Here is a 12,314-nt window from a genome sequence, read left to right as displayed (position 1 = left end):
AGACAAGACAAGACAAGACAAGACGAGACGAGACAAGACAAGACAAGACAAGACGAGACGAGACGAGACGAGACAAGACGAAACAAGACAAGACGAGACAAAACAAGACGAGACAAGACGAGACGAGACAAGACAAGACGAGACGAGACAAGACGAGACAAAACAAGACAAGACGAGACAAGACAAGACGAGACAAGACAAGACAAGACGAGACGAGACAAGACAAGACGAGACGAGACAAGACGAGACAAAACAAGACAAGACGAGACAAAACAAGACGAGACAAGACAACACAAGACGAGACAAGACGAGACAAGACAAGACAAGACGACACAAGACAACACAAGACAAGACAACACAAGACGAGACGAGACAAGACAAGACAAGACGAGACAAGACAACACAAGACAACACAAGACAAGACAACACAAGACAAGACGAGACAAGATGAGACAAGACAACACAAGACAAGACAACACAAGACAAGACGAGACAAGACGAGACAAGACAAGGCACTGAAGACAAGACAGGACAAAATTCTTGATTCTCTGAAAAACAGTTAAGCACTGGAATGTCTTTTTTTAACATATAAGCGCTGGTACGTGTCGGTTTTGTGAGGGTGGGGGGGGGGTTGTTGTTGTTTTGTTGTTGTTTTTAATCCAGTCCCCACCGTAGAATGGTCTACACTACACAGACAGAAAGAAAGTGAGAGAGACAGAGACAGGGACAGAGAAAGAATGGGTTAGCGGAAGAGAGAGACGAAGAGAGGGAGGGAGGGAGGGATGGGGTGTAAAGCAATGTGAACGAATACAATAACAAAGTTGATTTACTAAAAAAATAAAATAAAATCGAAAATCAAAACGCATACTTTAAGCCAACATATAAACTGAGTGCATGAGAGACAGACAGAGACAGACAGACAGAGATGGAGAGAGGGGCGACGGGGGGTTGAAAGAGAGACAGAGACGGACAGACAGACAGACAGACAAACAGAACATCGAAAGCATGCACTCAAAAAAAAATCTAACCGAAAGACAACAACAACAAAAACAAAACAACAACAAATAAAAGTCACACACACACACACACACACACACACACACACACACACACACAATGTCCACTCACCTGCTTCTGCTGCGAACACCCCAAACTGTTGTTAATAACTCTCCTCCCTCAGGCCAGCAGATCCCCATAGACACACACCCACACACACACACACAGAGACTCTTCTCACGTAATACACAGTCCACTCTCTCTGTCTGTCTCCGCCAGCCAGCCAGCCAGCCAGCCAGCTTAACCAAGCACCAGACTTTACTGGCACTGTGCCTCTCTTTTTTTCCCCCTCTCTCTCTCTCTCTCTGTCTTTCGCTTCCTGTGTTCTCTCACTCTCTCTCTTTGTCTCTGTCCAGCACACACCACTCTCCCTCACTCCCTCGCTGTGGAAGGTCTCAATGACCAACTGCTGAACTTCACCGCAAAACTTTTTTTTTTTTTTTCCCCTGCCGCTGATCACTGCAGGCCCCCGCCAGCGTAGGAATAAAACAGGATGGTCACGCCTTTCTCATTTTCTTTTCTTCCCTTCTTTTCTTCTTCTTGTTCATTTTGGCGGCGCGGCGCGGCGCGGCTTGTTGAGGATGCGGGTCGTGCGCTGGGAAAAGACGAATAAAATGGTAGATCGTGGTTAGATTAGTTTCATCGTGATACGTGTTATCTATTAATTGTGATGGAAACATTTCTGCTACTTTGTTGTTGGGTTGTTTTTTTCTCTCCTTCAGGTCAAACTTTATAACGTGATCAACTAGTTTATATATGAACATATTCAAGGCGGTGGAGATTTACGATCTAGCATTTTTAATAAACATTTCAAGGTACAGGTAAAAAATAAATAAATAAAACAGAAAAGAAGTAATGACAGGGTAATATAAAATGTAATACGTGACAATATAAACACCTGTTAAGACAGTATGAGCATTTAACGTGAATGGCATTTTACACATTAAACTAAATTTCCACACATTTTTTGCACGGTACTTTATCATTCATTCTTTCTTATGTGGTTACATCTTTCTAGAAGAAAAAAAAAGACTTAACAAGACATCTCGGAAGAGAGGGATGAGAGAGTCTGTGTATGTGTATTCAACTTTTCATTGATTGTTGTATTTCGGTTTGAATTTATTGAGCACTCGTTTTCGATATTCTCTGTCTGTCTGTCTTTGTGTCTAGAGAAGAGTTTAAATTCCTGTCATCCTCTTCCCACTCCTTTTATTTTCCTTATTTACACGGAGCATCCGCTCTGTAAAGTCATTTTGTGACAGAAGAATCGTTTACATTCTTGTTTGTGTGCACTTCCTTTCCCCTCCACAACCACGCTGTACGGCTTGAAATAGGATAATGTGATCGGAAATTTCAATCTACTGTTCGTGCACTCCTCAAATGCACATACAAGTTGTATTTCCTTTCTTCAGTCTCCCTTCTTTTTTTCTTTTCTTTTTTTTTTCTTTTTTTTTTTAATTTGAATTCCGCAACTTCCCCGCAGAACTCTTTCCAGCTCCCTCTAGAAACTTTAAAGAGAAATAATAAATTTATAAAAAAAAAAATTTTAATAATTTTTTTTTTTTTTTTAAACGTGTAAAGTAAAACTGTGTGGACTTTTTTTTTCTTTTTTTTTCTTTTTTGGCACATTTTCACCACACAAAGATGCATAAATATATATGCCACTCCTATGACAGCAGTTTGATTGTGTCTCTTTCAGTGGAGACCAATGGTTGTTGTTTCCCGGGCGCCACACGTTCCGGTTTTATTCTTTGTTCTCCAAAACCGGCTCTCTCCTTTTTCGTACTCGTGACAGCAGGGTCGTTTCGCCTACACACTCCTATCCGTTTCACCTACACACTCATATTCGTTTCACCTACACACTCGTATTTGTTTCACCTATGCACACCTATCCGTTTCACCTACACACTCCTACCTATCCGTTTCACCAACGCACTCCTATCCGTTTCACCTACGCGCACCTATCCGTTTCACCTACACACTCATATTCGTTTCACCTACACACTCGTATTTGTTTCACCTATGCACACCTATCCGTTTCACCTACACACTCCTACCTATCCGTTTCACCTTCACACTCCTATCCGTTTCACCTACGCGCACCTATCCGTTTCACCTACACACTCCTACCTGTCCGTTTCACCAACGCACTCCTATCCGTTTCACCTACGCGCACCTATCCGTTTCACCTACACACTCATATTCGTTTCACCTACGCACTCCTATCCGTTTCACCTACACACTCCTATCCGTTTCACCTACACACTCCTATCCGTTTCACATACACAGTCATATTCGTTTCACCTACGCACTCCTATCCGTTTCACCTACGCGCATCTATCCGTTTCATCTACACACTCCTATCCATTTCACCTACACACTCATATCCCTATCCGTTTCACCTACACACTCCTACCTATCCGTTTCACCTACACACTCCTATCCGTTTCACCTACACACTCCTATCCGTTCCACCAACGCGCACCTATCCGTTTCACCTACACACACGTTGGTTTCGCTATGAGGTATGGTCATGCTTACATGTCCTGATAAAAACTTTTTCTCAACATACAACAGAGAGTGGTGACTCTCTCCATGTACAAGGTACACGACTTCAAGTCAACGTTGCTTGCTCTACCAATTCATCTAGCACTAAGGTAAACGAACGCTACACTGGAACAAACCCAGACACTTCCTCAAAAAAGGAAACATAATCAGGCCATGCATTTTAGTATGCGTTATACACAACTGAACTTCGAACCTATAGACATAGACTTTAGTTACAAGAAAACTACCAGAACACGTCAAAAGACCGCATCAGAGCATTGGAATCTTGATATGGACATCTCAAGCGAGCGGCCGGCTAATCACACCCGAACATTTTCAAAGCTGTGTGGGACTTGTCAAAGGAAAAGGCTCGAGTTCAAAATTAACTGCGAATTTTGCGCGTGGGCCAGCAAACATAGGGAACTATCACTAAGAACAGCCATTCGCAGACGCGACGAACGCATGGCAAGGATCAAAGATGCAATAAGTAAACAGGTGCAAAAGGCTCTATTTAAACATGCTAGACATACACCCGTATGCAATTCACATCTAAAATGCGCGCACATTTCATACATCAGAGAGAGAGAAAGAGACGGACAGAGACAGAGAGACAGGTACAGAGAGAAAGACACAGGGAGAGAGAGCAGCGACAAAGCTGTTTCCCTATCCTTAGAATTGTTAACGGGTGTTGTTGCCCTAATAATACTCAATCAAGACGTAGGCTAAACGAGCTTACTAGAAAGTATGTAGGCGAAAAGTGGGGTACGCTGTGTTTCCTGGGACGCTTTCGTTGCTTGCCTGTCAATTAAGCCAAGGAAGAGAACGTTCAAACCAGTAAATAATCAAGGAGTCAAATGGAGTATTAAGACAGGAGCAATATGGAGATCGCGCGGATGGAGAGTGACGGAGGAACGAGAGAGAGACAAAGAGACACACACAGAGAGCGAGCGAGAGAGAGAGAGGGGGGGGGGGACATGTAATATGAAAAAGGCATGTGAAGGAGTATTCGGCTCAGTCGTTCAGTTTCTTTACATTAGTCATCTATTGCTGTTGTTGTTTTCCGCTTCCTTCAACTATATTCCAGTCGCCATTGGGTTCCGGCATATCTTGTATCCAGATTTAGTTTAGTATATCTGCTACAAGTGTCGAAAAAAAATCCCCTGTTCAACATTATCTGTTAAAATACACATCCCCGTGTCAGTCTGTGCTGACAAACTGGTAATGATGGAAATAATGTGTCAATTATTCCTGAATTATGTTTCACACCCACATCAATATGCGACAATGCGTGCGCAGTCATGCACCCACACACGACCACTGTGAAACATGTCACACACACACACACACACACACACACACACACACACACACACACACACACACACACACACACACACACACACACACACACACACGGAGCATGCGTATTCAACTGGGTCGATCGATTTCTGTCTTCTTTTTCCATTTTCCAACAACCTCAAGCAATTGGCAACGTTTCTGAAAACAACTGAACAAAATAATCAGCCGCGAAGAACGCCATTTAGAGCAGAAAACAGGACATTTCTATTCATTTTGCCCTTAAACACGACCCAAAAAAATCTTCCTTTGAAATTGCTCACCAAATTTAACAACCGTCTAGAATGACTTTTGGAGAAAGAGAGGACATTTTTGTTCGTTTTCCCTTCAAACTGAATCTACCCTTTGAAATAAATGAGTTCTTTGAATGCAATTACTGGGCAGACCAGGGCAATTTCGTTCCATTTGACCTTTGAATTAGGGTTGCTTTGAACGATATTTCTAAAGAATGAAGCATGGTCCAGTTGTTTTTGTCACTGAAAGTAACGCACGGCCTTCAGAAAACAACAGTGTTAGATCTGAAACATTAACTTTGACCGTAAGAAAAAAAAAGAGAGAGAGAAACCGGTAAAACTTTGTAGTTACTGAGCATTGCAAAAGACGGTTGTGGAGTAAAGAGGGTTTTCTTTAGCATACTATAGCCAGAATTTCTTTCACGTTCTTGAAAGATTAAATGAAAGGGTTTCTCTTTTTCATGGCAGAATGGTTAAGACACTTATCTACCCAATACAGTGTCCGTGAGGGTCTGGGTTCGAATCTCGGTCTCGCGCTTTTTTTTTTCCCCTCATGTGTGACTGAAAAATCAAACTGAGCGTCTAGTCATTTGGATGAGGCGATAAACCGATGTCCCGTATGCAGCACGCACTTGGCGCACTGAGAGACAGCCCATGCTGACAGAAGTGTTGTCCTCTGGCAAAACGTATATGCAGGCACTCAAGTTCTAAGGAGCGCGTTAGGTTATGCTGCTGGTCAGGCATCGGCCGAGCAGATGTGGTGTGGCGAATATGGATATGTCCGAACGCATTGGCGGCGCATTGAAAACCTGGAACGGAAACGGATACCACTACTTCTTTTAACAATCCTCTTCAATCAAAATAGCCTGGTAAGGTATCAACAAACCAATCCCCATAGTTTTTTTGTTGTGGGTTGTTTTGTTTTTTTGTTGTTGTTGGGTTTTTTTTTGTTTTTTGTTGTTGTTTTTTGTTTTTTTGGTGTTTTTTTTGTTCTTGTTTGTTGTTTTTCTGAAGTATCCTGCAGTCAACTTTGTCTTCTTCAACCCCCACACCCTCACGACCATCCCTCCCTTTACCGTCTATACACCCCACCCCACCCCACCCAGACCCCACTCTGGCCTATCACCATACCTCTTAACCTCCTAGTCTCTGGTTACCAGTTGTCCAGGGGTCAAGTCCAACAGGTCGAACAGTTTGGACACTTCACTTGCAGATTCACTGTTGAAGAAAGGAGGGTCCGGACGGTGAGACGATATACCCCCCTACCCCCTGAGATATGGCCATCAAAAAGTACACCACCCACACACTACAGGACAAGTCCTGGACTTCTTCCGCTCAGCTTTCCGTGTGTACACAGTCATCACCATGGCCTGTGTGATAAGTGAAGAGAGTGGACGCCTCTCCTCCTCTCCCTCCTCTGAGCTTTCGCTTTCTTCTGAACAACGTGACAGTGGTGCTGTCTCTTTTGTGCACGCGCGCGCGCGCGTGTGTGTGTCAGTGTGTGTTTATCTCTCTTTTTCTGGCAAATGTGGGGATCGTTTTCTTAAGTTCGACTTGTGCCACTGTGTGTGAGGAGAAATAGAGAGAAGGAGGGGGAGAGAGAAAGGGGGAGGGGGGTGGAGGTCTTCTGTCTGTGTCGGTTGTCTCCCTCCCTCGCGTCGTTCAGTTGGGAGGAGAGGGTGGGCGAGCACGGGACACTGTGACGCATGGAGCACGCGCGTGCGTTTGCGTGCATTCGTGCACGCCAAACATATATAAATCTACACACACACACACACACACACACACACACACACACACACACTGTTGAAATTGAAGTAATGCAGTTGTCGCTTATTCGAGCAGGCGAGCTCACAGTCACTGCAAGACAGAAGTGGCTCAGGCCACGTAAAACTTGCTACTCTCGTTCAGCACGTGGCCTGTCTCTTGCTGGTGTCCTGAGGAAATCGTTCTCTGTCTTCTGTTACATGCCCCCTGCAGTGGGACGTCGTACAGACTGCATGACACTAACCAATTTCATGGTTTGGGCAAGGGAAGAGAAGAGACGTCTGATCTTACCCAGAGCTGCGCTGGAAGCTTGTTGCCGTGTCAGTAACTGGACAAGTTGGCACCTTGTTTGCTTCACCTGTCAGGGTGGTAAAGGCGACATGATGGGGTATGACCGAATTACCTATTGTTCCTGACATGTTCCAAACTGACATCTGTTTTTGACTGCGGCAATAGGTTGCTTGCTAAAGAGTTTTCTTCAGCGTTGAATCCTCCTGAACGGCATCCTCCGTTTTCATTGAGGTTTTTTTTGTTGTTTTGGGGTTGTTTTTTTGTTTTGTTTTGGGTTTTTTGTGGGTATGTGATGTGGATGGGGAAGTGTGAAAATTGCACGTCATAACTATTATGGGCTATGGTCAGCCTGGGGTCTGGTAATGGATAGAGCACGCTTCATATCCTTGCACACCACTGCATTCGGGTATTCTTTCAAAATAATGAAAGTGCTCTTTTCCGATAGCCTTTTTGGTGAAGTCTTCGTCTCGACTGAATAGCCTATGAGCCAGAACTGAATGAGGTGTTTTTCTTCTGGTGAGAATAGAAGACGTGAGAACCAACCTTCTGGAATAGCTTCCTTGGTTGATTCCTTCCGTGTGCACGTTTCATTGTAATGTCTCTGCGCTTTTCTCACAGCTTGCTGCTCCACTTGGCTGAAGCTGGACGTCTTCAGTGGAGATTGACTCAACTGCTCTGTTTATCCCGAGCGTATCTCTACATCAGTGGTCCATCTGGTGTTCAGCTGCTGAGGTCGTGACGGGAACAACTGCTTTAATACTGAAGTACTGCTAGGAAGTCTGTTTTTGTTTTTGTAAGGAGCAGTCTTCAACACGTGATGCTGGCCGCATCCGTCTGAAGTAAACCACAGCAGTCGAGCGAAGCAGTTCTTGTAGGTCTGCAGCCGAGGTGGAACAGAAGTTTATCAGCACTCTGGGGAGTGTAACTGGCACCCGTCATCAGGAAGATGGGAGATTGTCATGGATTTGTGATCACCGGTTTACCCGTCTGATCAGCCGAGGGGTGGGTTTGATGGCGGTGGTGAGGGGAGACTTCTGAATGGGTTTAAGTGCGTTCAACGTCTTCAGGACTTGGTTGTCCACAGGGGCGTGTGTTGCTGTTCATTGGCTGTCTTGTGTGGCTCGGAGGGTTAGTGAGGAGGTCGGTCTGTCCCAAAGAGTGTTTGAGTGACGTCTCAGGTGGATCTTGAGACGGTTCGTGTGTATCTTTCTCGTGTCGTAAGGTCTTTCAAGAAGATAACACTTGAAGAAGAGTCAACGACTCGAAGCGTCATGGTTTTATTTCTTTTTCCCTTTTTTTTTATCAAATCTTTTCATCTTGCATTATCTCGCTGTGCTTCAGACGTTCAATCTTTTATTTCATTATCATTATATTCATCGTCATTGTGGCTGAGTTCTCTACACAACACTTCACGTCTTTTAATCCCATTGTGTTTCAAAGTAAAAGTCTGCGATTACTCCGTCAAACTCTTAGTTCAACAGTGATCAGTCGGTCGATGTCGCTTTCGTTGCCAAGGGGTGCGGTGGAAGAGTCTTTCAGTTGCCCTAAAGACATGCTGTATGTGAACTTTAAGTCGCTGACTCATTTCAAAGATCTAATGGAACAGAACATAAGCGGAGGCTGGAGGCGGAGGTCGGAGGAGGGGGGAGGGGGGTAGAAAGGGAAAAATAGCACTTATGTAATTCTAGTCTGTGACATTTGATCTATTACTTATTTCCGAAGCCAGACATTGTGTCCAATTGGCCACCACTGCAGAGACAGACAGGCAGACGAACAGACAGACAGACAAAATGAAATACTGACTGATTGATTGATCCACTGACGGACGGACGTGCTGATTGATTGATCGACTGGTTGATTGATTGGCTGGCTGGTAGTACGGCCTCATGTGTGTAGATTAAGTCATGTGGCAGCAAGCGATGGCTAGTCTGGCTACACTACGCATAGTGTATATATAAAAATCTGACCGAGTACAGCGGTGATTTTTTTTTTAAAATTGCATAATAATTCAAACTTCGAAACTTACAACTGAACCCTAGCTTGAGATGGCGCCAAGAAGAGCACATCAGCTTAATCCATTCATCCCCTGGGAGGTTTAAGCCTCAGCAGGTTCCGCTGCCATACTCATGCGGAAATACGAAGAACATATACAATTTCAACCAGTTTGTTTTCCTCCAGATTGACACGTGGGGACACAGTCGGAAATACTGTAGGTTTGTTGCCTTTGCTTGCGGCTCATGCATATGTAGGAATATGCACACCATTTCAATGAAACGAATTTTGATGCCAAGGTATTGCTCGGGCGCAGGACTGAATGGGTTAACAGGAAGCCCGATTCGTGCGGCACTTTTGTCGGAGTATGCGAATGAAATTTGTTTTGGCACTGATATGACGTGAGGCTATGCAGAGCTGTGGTGATGTATGTGAGGCTATGCAGAGCTGTGGTGATGTATGTGAGGCTATGCAGAGCTGTGGTGATGTATGTGAGGCTATGCAGAGCTGGGGTGATGTATGTGAGGCTATGCAGAGCTGTGGTGATGTATGTGAGGCTATGCAGAGCTGTGGTGATGTATGTGAGGCTATGCAGAGCTGTGGTGATGTATGTGAGGCTATGCAGAGCTGTGGTGATGTATGTGAGCAGCACCGTTCCTAACCATCAGTGCTAACAGCATATTATATAACTCCATTTTCCTTCAGGATCTTGTCTTGCGACTCAGAACATTATCTAAAAATGTATGACAGATATGCGGGGTTTTCTGCGGGGTTTTTGTTTATTTGTTTGTTTGTTGTTTATGATTTTTTTTTTTTTTGGGGGGGGGGGGGGGAGGGGTTTGTTTTGTTTTTGTTTTTTGGTTTGGTTTTTTGTTTTTTGTTGTTGTTGTTCTTTTTGGGGAGCTGTTGTTGTTTTTTTGTGTGTTTTTTGGCTGTTGTTTTTTTGTTGTTGTTGTTGTTGTTGTTGTTTTTGGGGGGGTTATGTATACCCTTGGTATCTGTTGTAACAAGAAAGCAATGTTTGTGTGTGTATTTTTGTTGTTTTTTCCTCGTCCCTTCAAATATAACAAGCACATTATGCGCAGTTATTGAGAAGGAATATTTGCGAATGATCACACACACACACACACACACACACACACACACACACACACATACACACACACGCGCGGGCGCGCATACACACACACACACACACACACACACACACACACACACACACACACACACAGAAGGACGCACGCACACACGCATACTGAATCGCAATCGCGTCGATGAAAAACAGAATGAAAATCGCGTACTCGTTTGCAAAATGACAATGCTCAAAGCGGTGAATCTTTCATTCATTCCCCTTTCTTCCGTCCCCGACCCTGACTAAACCACACATCTGTCTCACTGACCTTTACTTCCCCTGCCCCCTCTTCCAATTTCAGCCAGAATTCTCTTACCCTCCCCCCCCCCCCCCCCCCCCCCCCCACCCCCCCATCCCCAGCCCCCCTCACACGAAGAAAGGCCGGTGTATTCCTGATTGATCACAACAGCAGAAAATAAAACAGCATTATTGATGATGTTTCTTAAATCAGTAGAAAGAAAGACAGGTGCTTCCAAATGCCAGCTAATTTTATTTTTAAGAAAAAGAAATACAGGAAAGGAAGAAGAAGAAAACGATGAGCAGATGTTTCTCGACTTTCCCGAAAACATGCATGTGTTGGGTTTCTTTAGATAAAGACACCTGGGTGGTTGTATCTGCTGCTATGTTGACCTCTTTTCTTCTTCTTCTCTCTTCTTCTTCTTCTTCATGGGGGTCGTCTTTTTGTTTTGTATTGAACTAGATTGGATTGGATGTGTGTAGGTGTGATTTGTATGTTTTGGTTTTGTTTTCTGTTATATTGTTTGCCCCATGTTCTGTGCCAGCTCAGCAGCGTCAGTCCAGCACTGCTCATCGCGAAAAGCCTCCTATACAGTCACACTGACTTGTTCAATGGCTTCCCTTGAGCTAGCACCGAGTTCATGAGGAGCTAGCAACGGAGGCTGGCGTTGAGCAACGCACCCGGAAGAGACCCCTGAACTGCAGCTGAGACATTTGCCGCAGTTGTATTCGACGGTGGTGCTTAGCTGTTATGATTCATCATACCGCATGACACCGCCCACTGAATCCCTTACTGACGATAGTCATTACTTAGTAGCGGAGCCAAACAGTGAGTTTCTCCCTGGAATGGGGGGAGATGTCAAACTGTCACCTCCCTCCAACTACGACGACCTTTTTATTCTATGAGGATGGATGAGGACAAGGAGAGTGAGGACACTATCGTCGAGATCCTTTTTCTGTGTGGTTCAGTAACAGGGTTCAACTCTGCGGTTTCTTTCATTCAGTAATAAGAAAAGCAGTCACTCATTTCCTGCGGCAATATCCCAGTATCCACATTTTTTCCCCCTGTGTTCTTTCCATTCAATTTCGTTCCTTAGACCGAAAAATCGTAAATTTGTGTAAATAACATTGCAGTATATGCACTAAATCTCTTCCCCGGTCAAGAGACGTAAAGAAGGCTAGTCAAAGAGTGGAGGGGAAGAAATGAGAGTCTATATTACAATGTTATTAACCACTTTACACGCTTTTCCGTCATATAAACGGAAAAGTACAAAGGAAGAAATGTGGATATTGCCTTTCGTGCAACATACAAACTCATTCACTCACATACAATCAATCACACACTCAACCACACACAGGCATGCGCGCGCGCGCACACACACACACACACACACACACACACACACACACACACCGTGACACACGTACGTACGTCAGTACACACTGGCAACACCAGCCAGCCATGCCACATGTGATGATCATACTTCAATGAAATACGTACCTCTAGTGATGCACGGAGATTTACACCCTTTTGAAGTGAAGCACATTTCCAAACACACCATCGTCGTGCCGGCACTGTGGTGACAATAAAACTGAACACTGTCGACAAACACAACAGTCCTCCACAGTATTTGCTTTTCACAACAACCTCCCTGCTTGTCCATTGTCTTCACTGCTGCCGCAAAATGCAAAGGCAAATCTCC

At 44.4% G+C, this 12,314-nt stretch overlaps 1 protein-coding gene across 3 annotated transcripts in view; it reads right to left on the bottom strand.

Annotated features, from left to right (window-relative positions):
- LOC143293642 (calcitonin gene-related peptide type 1 receptor-like) overlaps positions 1 to 1,513 on the bottom strand; it is a 260,112-nt gene extending 258,599 nt beyond the window's left edge. For 2 of the 3 annotated variants that reach the window (XM_076604750.1, XM_076604751.1), the window contains exon 1: positions 1,129 to 1,513. The gene's annotated coding sequence lies outside the window, so the exon portion shown is untranslated. The remainder of the gene's footprint in view (positions 1 to 1,128) is intronic. The other variant, XM_076604752.1, reaches the window with a different exon arrangement.
- Between the last annotated feature and the right edge of the window lie 10,801 nt (positions 1,514 to 12,314).

This window comes from Babylonia areolata, chromosome 19, assembly GCF_041734735.1.
Source record: "Babylonia areolata isolate BAREFJ2019XMU chromosome 19, ASM4173473v1, whole genome shotgun sequence".
In the NCBI taxonomy this organism is placed as follows: Eukaryota; Metazoa; Mollusca; class Gastropoda; order Neogastropoda; family Buccinidae; genus Babylonia; species Babylonia areolata.
Note: the sequence above shows the minus strand (reverse complement) of the source record. Positions and strands in the feature narration are given on the sequence as shown.